Source organism: Triturus cristatus, chromosome 8 (genome assembly GCF_964204655.1).
Source record: "Triturus cristatus chromosome 8, aTriCri1.1, whole genome shotgun sequence".
NCBI lineage: Eukaryota > Metazoa > Chordata > Amphibia > Caudata > Salamandridae > Triturus > Triturus cristatus.
Window position 1 is genome coordinate 1,004,914,263 of NC_140591.1, and position 20,071 is coordinate 1,004,934,333.

Consider the following 20,071-nt stretch of genomic DNA (forward strand, 5'->3'; position numbering starts at 1 on the left):
TGCATGTAGTGTACTGGCACCCCAGCCTCGCATTGTTGGGCGCTGTCCAGGGAAGAAAGGATAGTGCACAAAGTGGAGTCCTTCCTAAACCTATACAACATGTAAATGTTCATTTTTGTGTCCGTGTTTGAGGCATATTAAAACCTTAGCACTCTGCCTTGCTCGGCTATTGATTGTAAAGCAGTGATCTCCTGGTTTCTGTCCTCAGTAAAAAAAAAAACAAGCATTTGCAATGCAATAGGTTTCGCATTTGCGAGAGTTTAACCTATTGGCATTGTAAATTACTGCCTTTTATTTGTTTTGCTAATTAACTCGTACATAAAAGGCATTGTCATTTACAATGCCAATAGCTCAAACTCTTGTAAATGCGAAACCTATTCAAAGAAGCGGCCACATTGTCCTGGGCTGCTTGGAAAGTGAAGGCATGCATGGCGCGCTGAATGTTGCAAGAAAGAATGTGGTGCTTGCAGTAGGAGAAACTCATTAAAGAAAATAGTGCTTACAGACTAAACAAGCATTGGCATAGCCAATAGGTCTCGCCTTTGGGACCTTTTAAGTGTTTAGCCATGCAACAGTTGCATAACTAAATACTTATAAGGTCCCAAAAGCGAGACCTATTGGCTATGCAAAGCGACCGTGTGGCCGCGAAAGTGAAAGTGATCGCGATCACGATCAAACATCAAAGTAATCGCAGTAAAGCGCGGCGCGCCCGCGCACATGCACTGTAGCTCTAGGCTGGCCTGGTAGCACTTTTTGGAGCCCTCTCAATCAGTCTCGCCAGACCAGCGCATGCACTGGGTCAGGCGAGACCTAAAAAGTCATACCATGTAACAACCGAAGTAAAAGGGCCAGACCTTATGGGAGGTTACAAATGAAGGCAAGGCAGTACTAAGGAGGGACTAACAAGCTTATTAAGGAATCAGAAGCCAGCATTTACGAAGGACAATGACACAAGCCAATGACAAATATGGGCGGGGAGTGGGCGAGGCTTCTATTCCATAATCCACTACAGCATGCCGCAGAGCAGCGCATGCGCTGCACAGGCTCCACCTAAAAATTTGTGGCCAAATATCATTTGTAGAATTCCTATGGACAAGGCTCGATTGAGAGCCGTTAACAATGGAAACGGCTGTATAATTCTCGAACACTAGATAGTAACATTAAAAGGGAAAGGGAAGGTAAATTTACACACAGGATGATTAGAACAGTGGCAGGAGTTGTTCAACTTGAGAGGTTATTAAAGCTGGTGAATTTTGGATGGTCAGGAACTTGCAAAGAGCGTTTTTGTAAGCTGGTAAAGCCCCCATTGCCTTTTTTTACTATTTAATCAACATATATAGGGGTTATTGACCTCAAGCTGAATATTTATTTTTTGCACATCTTTGATCGTGGGAGTGAATCGCATTCCACAGTCCAGGTGTTTTGGGATAATGTTCTGCACTCCTGTTAGAATATCACCAGCTCCTTTTAACTTTTAGATGCCCGAGACATAGCTACAAGGCCTGTGACATTGAGCTGTGTTTTTGGCCTTCAACATCGCTTTCAGGAGATTGACAAACTGCTCTTTGAGCATGTGGCATTGCCAACTTCCTCCTGCAACCAACCCCCGTGATCAAACTAATTTAGGAGTGTGCTTGAACCCATCCAGTAAGCCTTTATAACGACCTTGGTTAGTTGGAGGCTCAAGAAGTAGGTATAGGTATGTCTTGTATGTGCATGTGTCAGCAGAACTCCAGTTCTTGTCATGGGTATTTTTAGTAAAAGCCTGTTCTGAGCTCTGTAGAAGTGCGGGTGTGGGAATAGACTGAGCTCCAACAAAGATTTTGTTTGTCTTAGCAAGCATGAAAATGTCCAGCTTCTACATAGCGCTTTTTCCGTGGAGTTTCGTTTTGCTTCCGTAGAACACGGTGTTTATACAAATCTGGGAAAGGAGACTTCCTAAACCCTGTGGTGGATCTGCCCTTTCCCAACACTCTTAAAGTGAGGTGATAGAAACCACTAATTGGAGACCATTATGCCTCTTTACCAGCACCCTCCTCTGTCAGTTTCGTCTTACCAAGCAGGCATGCGGAAGGTGTTATCAAATTCTAAAATTAATTTATACATTATCTTTTCTTGGCTACTCCTGCTCCCAGTGATGTAATCAGTTCCCTTCTCTTTTTACCCAGCTGGTGGACTAGCACAGGGACTTAGTCAACCTTTTCAGAGATTGGTTTCCAAGCTTAAGGTATTGGGTTCAAGTAATTGTGTGTAGACTCTGCTTCTAACCATTTTAAGGTCGATAAAATAGTATAACGTATGATTAATTCATTTGACGTACTTCAAGCTTGCATCTACTTCACCAAACCATAGGTAATGAATAGATGATGTGGAAATAGTGTTTGAAAAGACAACATCAACGTCTCGCTGCCTCTGAACATAATCTGTTGCATCAGTTGGCTAGTGGTCACCTTGCATTTTTCAACTCATCCCTCTATTTTTGACAGTTCAGCTAGAAATCCGTTCTCTTTTTCTGATTTGCTGGGTCTGGATGGTTAGTTAAAAGCATTCTTTAACGAAGCATTGATTTGCAGGATGGTCTCCGTATGGTGGTTAAAATGTTGTGAATGAATAAGGCTGTTGGTACATCTGTCTTACAATCAACTCATTGGTATGAACGACTTTTGATTGCGATTGGGTTTTTTCATTTTTTCTTTAGCTGCTTTTCCTTGCTGTGTGCCACCTCCTTCAGTACAACGCCAGCAAGTGTTTGTTTCTTACATGGTTTCTTTTCACAACCCTCACACTATTGTGCGTTCACAGCACTTACAATGTATATTTTGTTCTTTGTGACATCTGGAGACTACAGACTGGCTTTAGTGGTGAGTGTCTGATTTGTTCACATTTGCACCGGGTAAGGCAGCTGTGTGTGCTGGGCTCTGTGTAACCTGCAGGTCATCGGATTGAATCCTGAGGGCAGAGTCAACCTTCATTTATTCTGATGTCAATTAGAATTATTGAATTCAGTAATTACGATCACTTAAAATTGTCTGTGCTTTCTATGACTGGCTAGACAGCATAGCTGTCGCTTGACCTTATGTATTCAACCTAAATTAAAGCTTTGAGGAGTACTACAGAGATGGACATTGACTCTGCACGTATGTTGCTGGACAGGAACGAGCACACGTTTGGGTAGAAAAGGGAAAAAGTGCTTCTACACCAAACAGCTGTAAATATATATATATTCACTGAAAAAACCATAGGTTTCACACATGTTGTAGTTAGCTGTACATTTCACTCGTAAAAAACCAATGAAATTCCCCCGTTATAGTTAGTGCAGGCAACTATAACTCACGCGACCGCAATCCTCTGCTGATGCTAATACTGTATTTAGACACTTATTTGCCCATGTCTTCTTCCATTAAATTTTAGCTATACATATATTACAAATATTTTTTTTTCATAAAGACACATATGTCATCAGCAGAGGATTGCGGTCGCGTGAGTTATAGTTGCCTGCACTAACTATAACGGGGGAATTTCATTGGTTTTTTACGAGTGAAATGTACAGCTAACTATAACATGTGTGAAACCTATGGTTTTTTCAGTGAATTTGCAAGGTTTTTTAAATGCTAATTCCTAACTAACGTGTGTGAAACCTATGGTTTTTTCAGTGAATTTGTACGTTTTTTTAAATGCTAAGTTACTTTACGCCGTTCGTGGCGTGCGCGCCCAGTTAACGCAGTTCGTTCCGTGCGCGCACGATGCGCTTCGCGCACCGTGCGCGCACAGTGAGCACGCGGTGCGCTTTGCGCACCGCGCGCCCACTTTACGCAGTTAGTGCCGTGCACGCGCGGTGGTCACGCGGTGCGCTGTGCGCACCGCGTGCCCACGTTACGCGGGATGGGCTATGTACGCACGATGCACTTCGCGCACCGTGCGCACATGGGGGACAAATTATGCGCATCATTGTGAAATGTATTCTTTGGTAATTTCACAGATCTGCTATGCCATGCACAAATGGTGCCCTTCGGGCACCATTTGGACACGGGGTGGGGAGAGTGTGGATAATTTATTTATTTTTTTAAAATTTTTACCGTACGCGTACGGTAAGCGTAATCGGCGATTTTTCGAAAAAGAAAAAAAATTTTTTTTTGGGCCTGGGGGGTTGTTTGGGGACCCCTATATCAATGCTGGGTGGTTATGATCTCAATATACTGCCCCTTTAGACATTGTTTGGCTATATTTTTGCTGCCCCACTCGGAGTGCGAGAGAGAAAATGGCGGCCGCCGCTTCCTGGTTTCGACCGATTCGAATGTTTACTTAGATCTAACAGCCAATCAGAATCGCGTTCGCGCACGTCACCGTACGCGTACGGTAAGCGCACCGTAAGCGCACCGTAAGCTGGCTCAGATATATATATTGATTTAAAGGCTATTTTCTCAGAATCTACTGAACAGATTTACACCAAACCTACAAAAGGCACTTCCTTGACCTGTAGACTACCTCTCTGCCAAATTTCAAGGAACTCTGTTCAGCCGTTCGGGCTGTAGCTGTGTCTAAAGGTCCTATGGAAAAATGCATGGGAAAAACGCGTTTTGGGACTCCCCTTTTATCTCAGCCCCCGCTTGACGAATCCCCCCGAGACTTTCAGGGTAGGAGCGGAGCGCAGCGCCCCACCTATTTTGAAAATTTCGCGAGGATTCGTCGACCGGCGCCAAAGTTATTCAAAATAGAATGTTGCGGTTTTCCTATGGTAAGAGGGTCCTAACTATAACTACCTACTGGCGACCCACAGTAGGTAATATATATATATATATATATATATATATATATATATATATATATATATATATATATATATATATATATATATATATTTTTATGCCTAAGCCAGCGGCAGTATGGCTTGAACGTTTCGGCCACTCACCTGGCATTGTAATGCTGTTAAAGTGTCTTAAATATTTAGATCATTTACAGTGTTTCTTTTGTTTTCTGGCACCAGCACAGAGGGGAGGAGAGATGGCATGAGGAATGTTTGCTGTTTTCCAGTCCCAGAATACTCCCCTTCCATCATTAACTTTTGACTTTATAGTGCCTTTGTGTGTTTGAGGGCTGTATGGCATGCCTAACTACACTAATCTGCATGGATGTTTAGGTCTGGCTTAACAGGGCAGCTGTCTTTTGACTTTGTGATGAACAAAAACATAGCTTTCAGAGTACTACTTAGGGAGGGTTATAGGCTCCGCCCACATGTTGGTTCCCCCAAGTACAGGATTTAATTGGGCCGAATTTGTGTGCTTCCACTAAAAAGACTGCTTGTATTGCACTTCATACAGCAGGATTGAGTTGGCAAGCAAAAGATCATAGCTATACGTCTGATTTGTTTATTATGATATGTTAAAATAAAGGCGCTCAACCTGATGTATATGTTAGTCAATAGGATTTAAGGGTTGATTGTTATTACTTCATATAAAAGCCTGCAGATTGGTATTTTATTATATGAAATCCCACAGATTTTCATAGCAGGCAAGGTATTTGGTGCAGGTTACCCTCCTGTGGTAACCTTGGCCAGTGAGGATTTGCTCTTTGAGAATCTTTGTTAGGTTCTCTTAAGGAGGAGAGTATTTTGCTTAACTGTGTAATTTTTTATAACTTTAAAATTCTATGACTTTGTGCCTTTTGGAAAACCACCTCCTCAAAACTGTAGGCCTGAGTCGATTATTTTAAAAAGCAATTGGCCTGATTGGTGCATTGCGAAACATTGTCTGCTGCCTTAAGTCTGATCTGCTTATTACGAAGGGTTGAGACAAAGGCAGTTGAACTAGCTAATTTATTGTGAAAAGCATTTCTTAAAGCCAGTAAGCTTTTAACAGGCGGTTGTTAACACATTGTGTTACAGCTTGTAGACAAGTAGTTTCTTACATGCAATCTTACAGATTGCCATAGTAGGCATGGGTATTCGCTTTGGCCACCCACTCTGTCCACCCACTCTGTCAAACCCTGCTTTTTCAATTGTGATGATTCCTATTCGGCCCTATTGTTTTGCAAAATGTATTTTTTAACCCGTTTTTAATTTTGTACCTGTATGCAGGGTGGCAGTTGATGTGCTCTTGATCAGGCCGCTTTCATTTGAGGTGTAAAGCCAATGGAAAAGGGCACAGGCCTCATCAGGGCATTGAGGAAAGTCATGCCACATTCATAGGTTTGATCTGTTATGACAAAGCCAGTAGGCCTGACCAACTTGTTGGGAAAAGCATGTGTCAAAGGCAGTAGGCTTTTAAGGATGGATAATGTTGCACTATTCTAAAGATTGTTGGCCAATATTTTCCTACATGCAATTGCACAGCTCACTGTAGTAGGCAAGGGTTTTGGTGTTGGTGACACACCTGAGCAAAGCATGGAGATAGAACAAGATATTCACTATGATCATACTTATTAGGTTATTTTAGGACGGATAGTATTGTGCTTTGCCAGCTGTAATTTTGTATATATTTGTACTTCTAGGACTGTATGCCTGATGGTTGCCTTGTGGAAAACATATGCACAGTACAGTAGGCCCGAGTTGGTTATGATGGCAAGCTAATAACAGCTAGATACTTGATTGGTGTGTAGGGAAAAGTTATGACAGAAACCCTAGACCTGGTCTCTTTATTATTGAAAAGTAAGATTTTTATTCTTGTGAAAAACATTGGTAAAATCTTTAGGCCTCAAAGAGTGAATTGTTATCTCACTATGTTAAAGGCTGTAGACTGGTATTTTGGTGCATTTAATCTCCCAGATTACAATAGTAGGCAAGGGTTTTGGTGTGAGTCATCCACTTTGACTGATCTTAGGTTAATTACACTGTGATGATTCTAGTTTTGTGTATTGTTTTGCCAACTGTAGTTCAGTATATATTTGTAATTTCATAACCATGCATGATGGTTGCCTGATTATGTGCACTTCAGTAGGTCCGTCTTGAATATAATCACAAACCAATGATAAAGGCTAGAGGCCTAATCGGTTTACTGGGAAAAGTTATTTTATATTCCTTAGATGTGATTTGTTAATGAAAAGCTATGACAAAGCAAGTAGACCTTGCTTCCTTACTGTGAAAAGCATGTGTTAAAGGCATTAGGCTTTTAAGGGTGGATTGTTTTTACATTGCGCTAAAGCTTATTGGCTGGTATTTTGTTGCACATAATCTTGCATGACCATAGCAGGCAAAAGTTTTGGTGTTCCTTACCCATTAAACAAACCATGGGGATTGAAGATTTTCACTATTATAATCCTTATTAGCTTTTATTATTAGGGGATTTTATATTGCTTTGACATTTGTACATATCTGTTATTTTATTAAGGTATCCCTGATGGTTGCCTTTTGGGAAGGCTTATGCTGACCAACACAATAGGTCTGAGTTAGTCATGGTGAAAAACCATTGATAAACGTTAAAGGCGTGAATGTTCATCATGAAAAAGTTTCAAGAAAGGTGGTCCACCTTACGTTGATTGTGAAGGGTGGATTGGTATTTCTTTGGTTAAAAGCATATATATTTTGTTACAAGAAATATCAGACTTGCTTTAAAGGGAATGGTTTTGGTTATCGATTCTCTGACAAACCCTAGGAACATAAAAGTTGCATTGTAATAATTCTTGCTAATCTTTTCTTCACTGCCTGCCAGCAATTTGTAACAAAACAAATCATTAAATAATACATACATCAATGAATTGAGTGCCTTTAGGTTAGTGGTGTTCTGCCATTGGTCTACCGTAGTGTCCTTTACACTCTGTGTCCATCAATGACAACGTACAGCATGGCATATTGGTTCAGTCCATCATTTATGAACTCTTGTCCTGTGAATGTCTGTTTATTCTGATCACTTGTGCAGTTCAACCTCAAAATGAGTGTACATCTGTGTCTAGGTTAGTTGGCCAGTCCTTTAGTGTTCAAACTTCTCATTTTATAGTTCACCTTTCATTCCTTTGCTTATAGTTTTAACGCTAAACATGTTTTTCTCGGATACAAAGATCCATTAAAAACAGCATGGCAAGTAAGTAGATAAACAAATAACATCAGTATATGCAGCATTTCATAAAACGCTGATCTCATAAAACCTCGTCTCACAATGAGATCCGGAAGAGAAAATAAAAATAAGAAGTGCAACAGTGTTTAAAGGAGTGATTTCAAAGGAGAGGAAGCTGCATCTAGAGTATAAGTAATGTTGGGAGGTTCGATATAGGGCATCATTGCTTGGGGACTTGACAATGCGCATGCGAGTAATCCAGGCAGCGTGAAGATCAGGGTTTGGTCACCCTAACAACAGTTACCTGTCTCGAGTCTGAGCGTGTAGTGCATGGGCATAACTGCGAAAGCCCAAAGGTTAAACAGCGGCCTCAGCCATTGTTTTTGTAGTCTATCATAAGCTGGGCAAAAAAGGCAAAGTGATGCAGAGTTTCTTCCGCTGACTTACACACAGGGCACACATTAGAGCTACAGTACTGTGTAGCCCAATTTATGCAGAAACTGTTTAACGGCAGGAATCCGTACCTCCATTTTAAGTAGAGTTGCTGGGAAATGGAACCATGGATAATATCCAAAAAAGATTCCTATGCGGGAAAGCGCTTGATGTCTAAAAAGAAGTCCATGTAGCTACCTGCTTTTACACCTTTCAGATCTCTCAACCACAAAAACTCTTTCAGTCGTTCTTTGACGAGGGAGTGAGGGACTTGTTTTGCCATGGCAGGAGTATCCCAAAGCAAGGAGTCTCCCAAAGCAGAGGTAAGACGATCTGGTACAGTGTGGTCTTAATACAGGAGAACCAAGCTTCTCTTCTTTTTATTAAATTTTTTAAAGAGGGTGCTACAGCTTCCCAGACAGTGCTAACGGGCTGCTTGCTTGCCAATAATTTTATACACAGAGCTCCATATCCCACTTGGCCCTGAAAACCATTATGGAATGCTGTTGTCTAAAACGTATTATTGTTTTACCATTCCAAGAATGCCAACACGTTGGTTCTAGATGTGGCGGCCATGCTGGAACTTTATATTCATGCTAGATTAGGCATAATGTTTAGTTTTATTATTGCAAGCCAATGCCGTTCGTGATTCGACGACAGCATGATTTCTTTTTTCTACTTGTAATCTTTTAATTTATCTTGGGTATGTTAACTTTGTGTGTTTTATTGTGGTTGTCTGAGGGTGAATGCAAGAATGGGTGTGGATTATTGAATGAATGGGTGGCTGCATGAGAGCAAAGATGAGTGACAGAGTGCATGTATTGCTCATTGAGTTTTTAAATCCATCAGTGACCCAAAAGACACTTTAATTTATAAGACAAAACTATCGCTGTTGTCAGTACCTGTTTTTATTACCTGTATATGGGTATAAGTAATAAAAGTAGGTGGGAAAGTAGTCAAAAAGCAGTCACTTTGGTGTGTAGCAAGTTGGCACTTGGAAAGAATGTGAGGTGCCCAACCTTTCTCTGCACATCCGAAATTGTAGCAGATTCATGGATATTTTCTGACCATATCATTTTCATACTAGCATCTGAAGCACTCGTGGCATGAAAGTAAGACGAAACAATATTTGAGCAATTTTGTTGCAGTTTATTTGTTATATGCTGGGGTCTAAACTGCTTGGAATTGGGTCTCAACCCCTTCATTCTGCTCGGTTTTCCAAAACATGGTGCCTGGAGTGGAACGGTGTGTTGGAGCAGCAGATTACTTGCCCCGTGACCTGAAGATGTGTGCAAACAAATAATACCCATTTGACATTGGGACATCGAGCCTTGGTTTCTGAACAAATATGGCATTCACAGATTTGTAACCAACAGTTGGTAGGCTAGCCTGCACCCTTCTGCTGCACTCATTGATGGACGTGAAAGTGGTAGCTCAATGGGTAGTCAGCTAGAGCTCATACTGTAAATGGAGTACTAGCTTGTGTTGCTAAGCAAGCGCCTGTCGAGGCATATCATGGACTGGAGTGTTAAACAGGAGACGGGCTTGGGAAATTCTGTGAGGCAGAATATTGACCCAAAGTGGCTTGGTGCACCACAAATTCACAAGACCTGCATCCAAGAAAGACGCTGAATGTATGGCCACCCTTCTAGAAGTGGAAAGTTCCAATGCATATGGTCCCTACTAAAGTATTTCTTGTTGAACTTCTGAGGAATACAAAGCAATCTGTAACTGGGTGCTCTGCAGTGTGTTGGTATACTTCTAACTGCAGACAGCAACAATTGGTGTCAAACTACCCACATAACACCCTTCATAGTGCTGTTTACAGGAGGCGTGCACATTTGCAACAATTTGGTGTGGCATTTTAATTGATTGCTTTTGGGTGTGTGACAGAACCTTTGGGACTGGCCTCGTGATCAAAGCAAATGTGCACTTATGCCCCCAAAAGAACCTACAACAAGCAGAAAAATGGTAGTTAAGAAAAATATTGAAATGTGAACTGGATTCTCCATGGCTAATAGGACTACTCCATGGCAGGAACCACAAAAATTAATGATTGCAGCAACTAAATATGTTTTCCATATGGGATCCGCACTGAACATATAACTGTTTTAAGACCATTTTAAAGCAGAATCTCAAATTTGTTTTTTATTTTAATGACTTTTAATTGTTAAAAAAGAGCACATAGCACTTTAGCAAATATTCTTTTTTGAATATTTCCGTATTGTTTTCAACAGTGTTACAACATTACAACTTCTCCCTAGCCTCCCTCCCACCGCCTTAACTGTGGAGAAGCGTACAGTCAGCATCTACGGTGTACAGTTAGATCATTAGCTGCACATGGTTTTAATACGTTTAACCTATATCAACATTTAAGCACAGTACACCCTGGCTCTTCAAATACCTTGTTACTCAGGCTTATACTCTGCGGGTTCTGCATCATGCCCAGTCTGTCTGTCTGTAAGCAGACCTCTAGCGTGTCTCATTCAATGCGACCCCCTGGCCTGTTCTTCATATACCAATTTGTGTCTTACTCCACATTCGGCCCACACCCAGTGTGCAAATTCCCTCATCCATTGTTTCCGGGTAGGCAATCTTTTAGTCATCCACTTCAAAGCTATACATTTCTTAGCAGACGCTAACCCCACTTCTAGCACTTTCTCCATGTGTTTTAGTATGTTTGGTGTGGGCCACAAAACCCACTAAACATACTTGCACGGTCGGCTGTATTGCCATTGCAGTCAGTTCCCCCAATACTTCAGCTATCTCCCCCCAAAAATCCTGCACCCCTCGGCATGATCACCACATATGCAGGTGAGTCCTCACTGGTGCTCTACATTTTGGACAGCTCTCTGGCATGGATGGGTCAGTCTTATGTAGCCATTGCGGCGTTATGTAAGCCCTATGTACACATTATAATGGATTAGTTTCAATCTCACATTGTGAGTGACCCTTCTCCAATTGCCTAAGATGGTCACCCATTTGTGCTCCCTTCCCGCATCTCTTTCTCACTCCAGCTTCAGCCGTGCCGTCTGCTGCGTGTGGTATCAATAATGTGTATAGCTGTGTGAGGTTTGCCTTCTCCGCTGATGTCTGGCAGTGCCTGATTCAATACATGTGCATTTGGTTTCTGATGGAAACCCAGCCAAGATTTTGGGATAGCTGCTCCTAGCCCAACTTATGCCAAGAAGCAGCTGTTGACCGCACCTGTCACAACAGTGCATACCCAACCAGCCTGACATCCTTGTATAGCTGTCTTATACTCTGTGGAATATCGCCTCCACCTCTACGCCGTAGGAAGATGGTTATTGTAGAGCTAACCCCGTATTAAGCGACCCAGAATCCGAACTACCAGATCAACGCGCTCTACTTCAAATCACGGTACTACATGCTGTAGGTGGGCTGCCCAATTATAGACTCTGAAATATTGGTGCCTGAATTACTCCCTCATCCCACGGGACCTTCCAGATTAATCAATGCTGTTTCAGGCCCCCAGTATAACAGTTTAAGTAATTCGGCCAGCCTGCGAAAGCATGCATCTGGTATGCAAATCAGTATATGTTGTAGCACAGACAAAACCCTGACCAATGCGATAATTTTGCTGATAGCCATGTGCCGTGTCAGGGACATTGGCAAGATTACCAATCTGCGCACACTACGTTGTAAGCTACCTATCAGTGTGCCTACATTGGAATCCTAGGTTTTGGTCATTATAGAACTCAAGTATATACTTGGGTATTTACCCAGGTTGGCTGGATCTTTGTTCGGTAGGTCCACGCTTATTACCGGATCTGCTGTTGCTGGTTTAATTACTGATTTGTCAATATTCCCCCACCTCGTCTATCGTATTATTCACCACGCGCCAAGTGACATCTGTGTTCCTTAAGGTCAATAAGATATCGTTGTCATGCAATGAGAGGATCTCTCGTCTGCCTCCTACTAGAATACCGTCATCCCCATGTCTAGCGCGAACAACCTGGACTAGAGGCTTATTACAAGCCGAAAAAGTAGCATGGATAGGGGGCAGTTGGAGCGCGTTCCTCTTTCCACCGCCCAGCTATTTGACACTATGTGGCCAACCTTCATTCATGCTCTGGTACCAGTGTAAAGGAGCTCAAACTAGTTCAGATATTCCACCCCTCGATCATTGCTCTGTTACGCGCTTCTCATGAATGTCCAATCTACTGTGTTGAATGCCTTATGGGCAGTACGGGGTTCACCCCCCATCGAGGCTTGGTCTAACATGAGGAACACCATCTGAATGTTAGTGGAATTTGTTGTCCCACCTACAAAACCCCACCTGATCTGCGTGCACAATCCACTCCACTGCTTTCAGTTATTGTTGGGCCAATATTTTCCCCAATATTTTTGGCATCTACATTATTCGTAGACAGTGGTTTATATGATTCACATTCTTTGGGATCCCTCCACGGTTTGGGCAAGATCACTATATAAGCATCTCTCAGTGATGCTAGGAGTACCCGGTTCTCAAACGCCTCCCTATGCTAAGCCTGGATGGGGTTCACGGAGTTCCGCTCTGCGGAACTCCGCAAAGTGACCAGAAAACTCCGCCGTGCTACGTGGAGTTCCGCAAGCGGCGGAGTGCACATCGTCACACCAGTTCGTGTTGTTTTTCAGCACAGAGGGCTTCTCCTGCGCTGGAAAATCCACGTGAACGACCCCATGTGCAGCGCATGAGGGTGCTGCTGCTTTTCTGCTGCTTGAATACATTTTCTACTCTAACTGCAACTTTCTCAACGTGAATGAAACGTTTCGCAACGCGAGCGGTCGAGATCACCCGCGACCGCCTGCGATCACCCGCGACCGCCTGCGATCACCCGCGACCGCCTGCGATCACCCGCGATCACCCGCGACCGCCCGCGTTGAGAAATCCGCCGCTTTGGGAAATCTCACCAGGAGCGCGAGCGAGGAAAAATACAAAGCTTCGCTAAGTGGAGCTCAGTTTTTTGGAACTCCATGTGGAGCGCGGAGTGCGGGAAACTCCGTGAACGGAACGGAATTCACTGCCCGAGCTTACCCTATACATGTTAGCTGAGGAGCGCTCGGTAAATCCACTTACATTTGACAAAACTTAACTGCCAATCAATCATTACCAGGTGCCTAGCAGAAATTTGTTATGTCACCAACAAAGCACAGATCTGTCAGCACTGGCTATATATTGGGAAATCAACATACAATATTTTTGACTTCGATTGGTTTGTGTGACATAGGTGAAAGTCATTAAACCTAGAAATAAAAGAAAACCGATCCCCTTTGTTGCTTCTGTAGCTCCAAATCTGAAAGTGTTGCATATGTGATTTGCTGTTGTCCTATTTTTGTTTTTTTGTAAGTTACTACAAAAAATAATAATTATTGCTATCAATACGTAGACTTCGCCTTCGATCTTGCAAACAAGTAATTGAGCTGTGTGTTAACCGTAATCATTGCCGTATTCTGAGAAGTTTTGTAAACTGCATAAACGGAATATTCTCTAAATTGAATCAGAAGACTGATTAGAAAAGTGAACAGGCTACATTGAAATAATTTTTTTTTAACAAGACTATAAACCCATAGGAGCTAAATACAGTTTTACCATAATTGATGAGATTTTTTAAATAATGATTTGACACGAACATGTTGATCAGGAATGAATTTCAATTGTACTATGTTTTAGATTTATGGTAGGTAAATTTGATATTATTTTATTTGGTTTTAATCAACCATCGAGGATTATTTAGTTCAATTTAAATAGAAACTAATCACTCAGTTGTTGTCCCCATTATTATCGATAACTTTAAAAAAAAGTTCCAAATGTGCTTCACTCAGAGGAAAATCTAAACTTGTATGCACAAATTGCAAATCACATTGTTCGGGAATTGAGTGATGTGGATGACTCTGCTCAACAAGCATATGGTGAATGTAAATAATTTGTAAATCATATGTATGTTGTGTGTGTGTGTGTGTGTGTGTGTGTATATATATATATATATATATATATATATATATATATACACAATATATTAATGTCTCAATATAAAATAGCTGCACTTAAATGGACGTAATCCATATATTGCAAACCCTCTGGAAATACTTGCTGACTTAGATGCTAGATTGAATATGCTACATCTGAAATAGGGGCTTCTCTTGCATAGCTTAAGATTTTTTTATTTTTTCAGTTTTCTTTAAAGTTAATGAGTTAAAAGTAATGTCTACTCAAGTTATAGTTATGTTGTGGACTATGTTCATAGAAAGTGACATTTTTATTAAAACGTGTACACCTTAATCCTGGTTAGCTGATGGTCTGTTACTTAAAGGGAGAACTCTGATGGTGTGGGTATTTGCATTATGTGCTGACAAAGCTTTAATTGGCTGGTGAGTGTGTGCTAAAAGACTTTGAGGAATGCAAAGCAATCTGTGACTGGTAGCTTTGCAATACGTTGAAAGGCGTGCTCACTTTGTAAGTTAGGAGGAAAGCGCGGGTAGAGGCAGGTGAGCTACTCATAGGGAACTAAAGATGAGATCTTTGTCTCGGAGTTAGACTCATTAATAGGAATCCAACCTGGAGTTCCACCATTTCTCTGAGGAAGAATTTCCAGGCACCAGCTAAACAGACAGGTGCCCTCCTCTGTGCCATCTGAAGTGGTTGAGTGGCAATCTCTCTATTATTAAGTAGCAGGTGGACATGAGGAAAAGGTATTTCAATGTGGTGATGAATGTGGAATGGTAAAATGGGTTTCTTTGATAAATAAAGGAGTCTGCCATTGGATTCCTGACAAGTGAGTGAAGGGGACTTTCCCTCCTTACAAGTGGGTACATTATTCTACATGTTAATCATGAAACGTTATGCTGATCTTGTGCACGCATGCCATCTTTTAACTGTGGGGAAAAACGAAGTCTTAATTCAGGATGTGAAGTGGTGTGTGGAATTGTATTGGCCCTTGCTACTATGGTACGTGCAAGGCCAGTCCTGCTCAGTTAAGAAGGCAAACGTGTTCTTTAGTGTTACTATCAATTGTATGTTTAATTCAATGTAAGTGTCACGTTCTATATTCTGTCATAGTACTGTTCAAATAGCTTTAAATTCATGTGCTAAGGGCTAAACACGAGGTGGAGGACATGAAGACTGTTCAAATTGGAACAAAGATTTTAATTTTTCAATATCCTAACTTGATTTCTTTTTTTTTTTTTTAAGCATTTTGTTTAGGAATAAATCACATCCTTGAAACAGTTCTTCTTCCTCACCACATATCACAGTTACCTACATGAATTGCAATGATGGATTTTACTGTTGATTAACTTGAAGAACAATAGTTGCTTGAACTTTTCCGATATTGGGACGGGTGTCATCTGGTTTAAGTCACAGACAGCACAGCAGCTAGTAGCTTTTGTTTGTTTGATCTGGCTCGCTGTGGCATGTGAAATACAAACACGCACAAATTAAAACGTATGCTCTTTTTCATACACAATATTAAGAAGTTGAGATGGTTTCCTAAGAAGCAAAGATCGAACCAATATTTTTCCTTCCTCAACAAAGATCTTAAAGGTTTATTGCCAAGATTATTCATTTAGAAACATCAAAATTAGCTGTGAAAATGGACTATGGGAATGTGCCATGTACTATGGATGATTACAATCTATAATTAGAATAGACATGACTCTGCAGTGCCCACTTTAAAACTTTTTACCTGCCTGATTATTGCTGCAAGGACATTTCCTTAGAATCCTAATGTTGAATTGTAAATTAAGAATTCTTTAAATCCTCCTCTTGTTCACTTGGTGCTGAGATCAAAATCTAATGTTGGTATTTCCCAGATGTTTGGATGAATCCAACTTGTCCAAACTCTTTGGGAATTGGTGGTCCACAAAATTTAAATTAATGGCATGTTCATAAACGACTGCCCATAGCTTTGCCTTGAGGCCTTTCCAAGTTGCTGTCAATACCCTGGCTGGCCGATAACCACTTTGTGAATCCTGTTTATATATTACTTCATAACGTACCCTCTGCTTATGTGTTATGTCTTAACACTTGATGATTTTGCCTTACCTTTCTCAAGAAGGTAGATTATGATTATGGGATTGCATCCTGATCCCTCATCTAGCATCCGAAAACTCCCAAAATGCACATGAGCTACTTTCAGGTGACCCCTCACGTTTAATTTATCTTAAACACCATTTTATATATCCTATTTCCCAGAATTGGCCACTAGCTGCATATCTCTACTGTGTGAGGATTCAGTATATTAACTTGGTGTAGAATATGGGTCTGATACTGGGCATTGGGTTACTATTCAAGATATATATATATATATATATATTTATTTGGTGAGGACTGTGCCTCAGAACAATACATATAAAGATCACTAACAAGCACTTTTAAATAATAAGCAAGGAAAGAAAACTGATTGTCTTTAATGTGAACAGGCTTAGGCGGCTTCATATGTTGTCTAACAATTTGATGCATAATGGTTATTAATGAAAAAATTAGTTGTATCAATTGTGCACAAATCATAAAGTGCATTTTCTATCACCTGTTGGACCGAATATTCCATTTTCATTTGGAAGTATTTATGCATATAGCATAATCATAAGATTCATAGGTTAAGTTTGAAATAGAATTAATGATTATATGGTGTCATCAGGAATAGTTGTCTAATGGTGGATGCAAATGCATTATAGACAACTCAATGAAAATTTGCTGATTGCGGGTTGCCGGCCATTTAACCAGTGGCAGCCTGAAACGTGCTGGATTGGTGCTGCAGTAGTGTACACTTGAGTACTCTGCCTGAACCTATTTAGCAGGTAACCACATCTACTGGAGAATTGTGGGGACATAAAAACCTTTCCACAAAGTCCTTCTATGCACTCTTTTCTAATGTTATTTGTAAAGCTGCAAAGGTAAAATCTCAAATGTTTTGGCACCAAGCATGTCCACAATGTAACACTGCACTGCAAGATCCAGTCTCAAACATGTGCCTAGGTGTACAGTTTCTTCAGTTAGTTACTGCAATCACAGGTGCTGATGTTGCGTACATTGATAGTTCTTTGTACAAATGCCGTCATTTGTTGTAGTAACCAGGCAGCCTACAGAGTCTAGCACTTTGTGATACCTTTCTTGTGTATGTAGCTTCTGCTTTTCTTTGGAAACTGTCATCAAGGTCTGAGTGCATGGAGATAAGCATCGGAAGTATTATATCACCACACTTCTGCTCAGTGGTGCCTGAAACATATTCAGGCTCAGCTCTCTACATAGCTGACAGTTTAGATCCTGCCAGTACATTTCTGGGCAGTAGAACATGATTATGGAATTTGAATGAGGAACCCCCTGTTGGCTTGCACGTTCTTTTTTGAACTTGTGCTAACTTTGGTTGCGCAGAGCTGATGGCCCATCACTTCATACTTTTACACAACTCCTCAGTCCTACGATATTGTATACTGAACTGATTTCGCTTTTTTAATCTGTTCGCGATTAACCAAAGGTGAACATGCCTCAATTTCCTCCACTAGTCTAATATTTGGCTTTTTATTTGACTGCATCAGTCTGTGACTATCAGTCTGCAGCTTGCTAGAAGAACACGAGATTTAAATGAATTCCACCTCGCATAAAATGTTATATTATGTGCCTGTTTATTTATTTTTAATGTTGTTGCTCATAGAAACAGTTTTGAAATTACAGTAAACACATGTAAGCACTTGTAACTTTTGCTGCTGGTTAAGGTTTGTAAATCTTGAGCTTAACGTGATAATTTTTTTATCCGAATCAGATCATTGTTGAGAATCACTGGTCTATAGCACTGGTACTCGGCAATGGCATACAAAATACAAGCAATTGCTTTGACATGGAGATCCTTTGTAAAGCTTTAGCATTTATTGTTGAACACTGGCTCAAAAGAGCAACCATAGCCAAAGGCAGAACCTCATTATTAAATTGTGACCACTTAGCTGGATTTGTAGGAACACCTGCATGAATATCTTGCTCTTCTGACATTAACCAGGTGCCTTGCTGGTACATTAGAGGAGCTCACTTTCTCCGTATGTCACGCGGTGCACACAAGATTTCTGATTACAGTGATGTGAAGGTGGAGGGAGTTGGTGCAGATTTTGTTTCTTGAGCAAATCTGACCAAATTAGTATTACATGAAGGATTTAAGTGATCTCCGTCCGAGTGGTGACCAACACGTATGTAATGCATTAACAGTGGATCGTGTTTAATCGATATTGGCATAATCTGCTCCTCTAAAACATTCTGTGTATTCTCACCTCTGATTCCTGAAGTCTCTGCAATGGAGGTGGGGTTCTCAAATTATTTTTTTTATTTTTCAGAGATGGTGATCAATCCGTAAATAAAACACACCAGGATGGCTCAATGAGGTGAATGCTCATCGGTGACAGCGTGGTGATCAGCAGGCCATGAGTATACATTCCGGCAAAGTGGAGTGAGCTTTCGGTCCTTCTGAGGTTGGCGAACTGAATGCTATTATACTTATACTTTGATAACTTTATTCGGTTAAATAACAATCAAAGTACACACAACTAATAAAAACAAGCACGAACAGACAATTTGAGAGAAAAACACTAGGACCTATATACATCAATACAGCATCATCACAATAATCATAAAACAGTTCAATCAATTCATTGAGATATTCATAATAACTATAGTGTTCATATTTCCAACATTTCCCTCCAGGGAGTTAAAATACACACCAAAAAAAAAACTTCTCATAAAAAGTACTAGCAAACTAAAATCTATATTGCTTCAAATATCAACCATTATGACCACCAGGTTCACTTTATGGTCATTTGTTTAAACCAGCAACAATTTCCCTCCTATGCATACGCAAATCTATCTTCGCATACCATATAAGGGCTGTGCAAATATACAATAAAGTGTCCTTGCATAGTGCATAAAACACATAGAATTAACTGCAATACATAATGGAAAAAGATCAACCAGTGAGACTCGTCATTCCAAAGCCTTTAAGACTTTCGATCTCTTGTGCCACATTGCTTCTAGAAATCTACTTGCAGCAAATACTATTTTTTGTGATGTATCACTTTTCAGGATCCTAAAGGCTTCTAGGTGGCAGCCTGTGGCCATGATACGACAGATGGGAACTAGCCATTTACGGCGTATATAATAGTACTCCTTAAAAAAAAAAAAACGTACATGCTTCTCATCTTCAGGTGCCAGATCGCAAATGGGGCAAATTTCAGTTTCTTGATTTGCAGACCCTTTGCTTGTAAGGATTCTCAGTGGTATGATTCCATAGCAAAATCTTATATACAAGTTTCTAGTTGAAGATGGAAGAATTAAATAGCGGAGAGTGCTTGTGGACCAAGAACGTAATAGTTGCAGGGCCATTGTGGGTATTCATAACAGATTGGTCATTTATATAAGCCCAATACCTGAATTTAAGTAGTTTAATATCCGATTTTAAAATAGAATTGGGCTCATCCCACAAGTTCTGCATACCGAGTTTGGAAAACCATCCAGAGACGGATTTAACCCAAGGAATTTCCCTGGCTCATTGAAGGTTCATTACCTCTACCAGTGAGTCTTTAAAGACTGCAAGTTCTGGTGTAGACCAAAGTCGGATCCAATATACTAGAGTTTTCAAGATAGTCCGGTTAGAAACTCTTTTTATTCCGACATC

General features: G+C 40.8%; 1 protein-coding gene across 16 annotated transcripts in view; it reads left to right on the forward strand.

Moving 5' to 3' along the window:
- Window positions 1-20,071, forward strand: part of MBNL2 (muscleblind like splicing regulator 2) — a 501,363-nt gene that overhangs the window by 68,601 nt on the left and 412,691 nt on the right. For all 16 annotated transcript variants that reach the window (XM_085622558.1, XM_085622561.1, XM_085622565.1 and 13 more), the window contains exon 2: window positions 18,738-18,872. The gene's annotated coding sequence lies outside the window, so the exon portion shown is untranslated. The remainder of the gene's footprint in view (window positions 1-18,737; window positions 18,873-20,071) is intronic.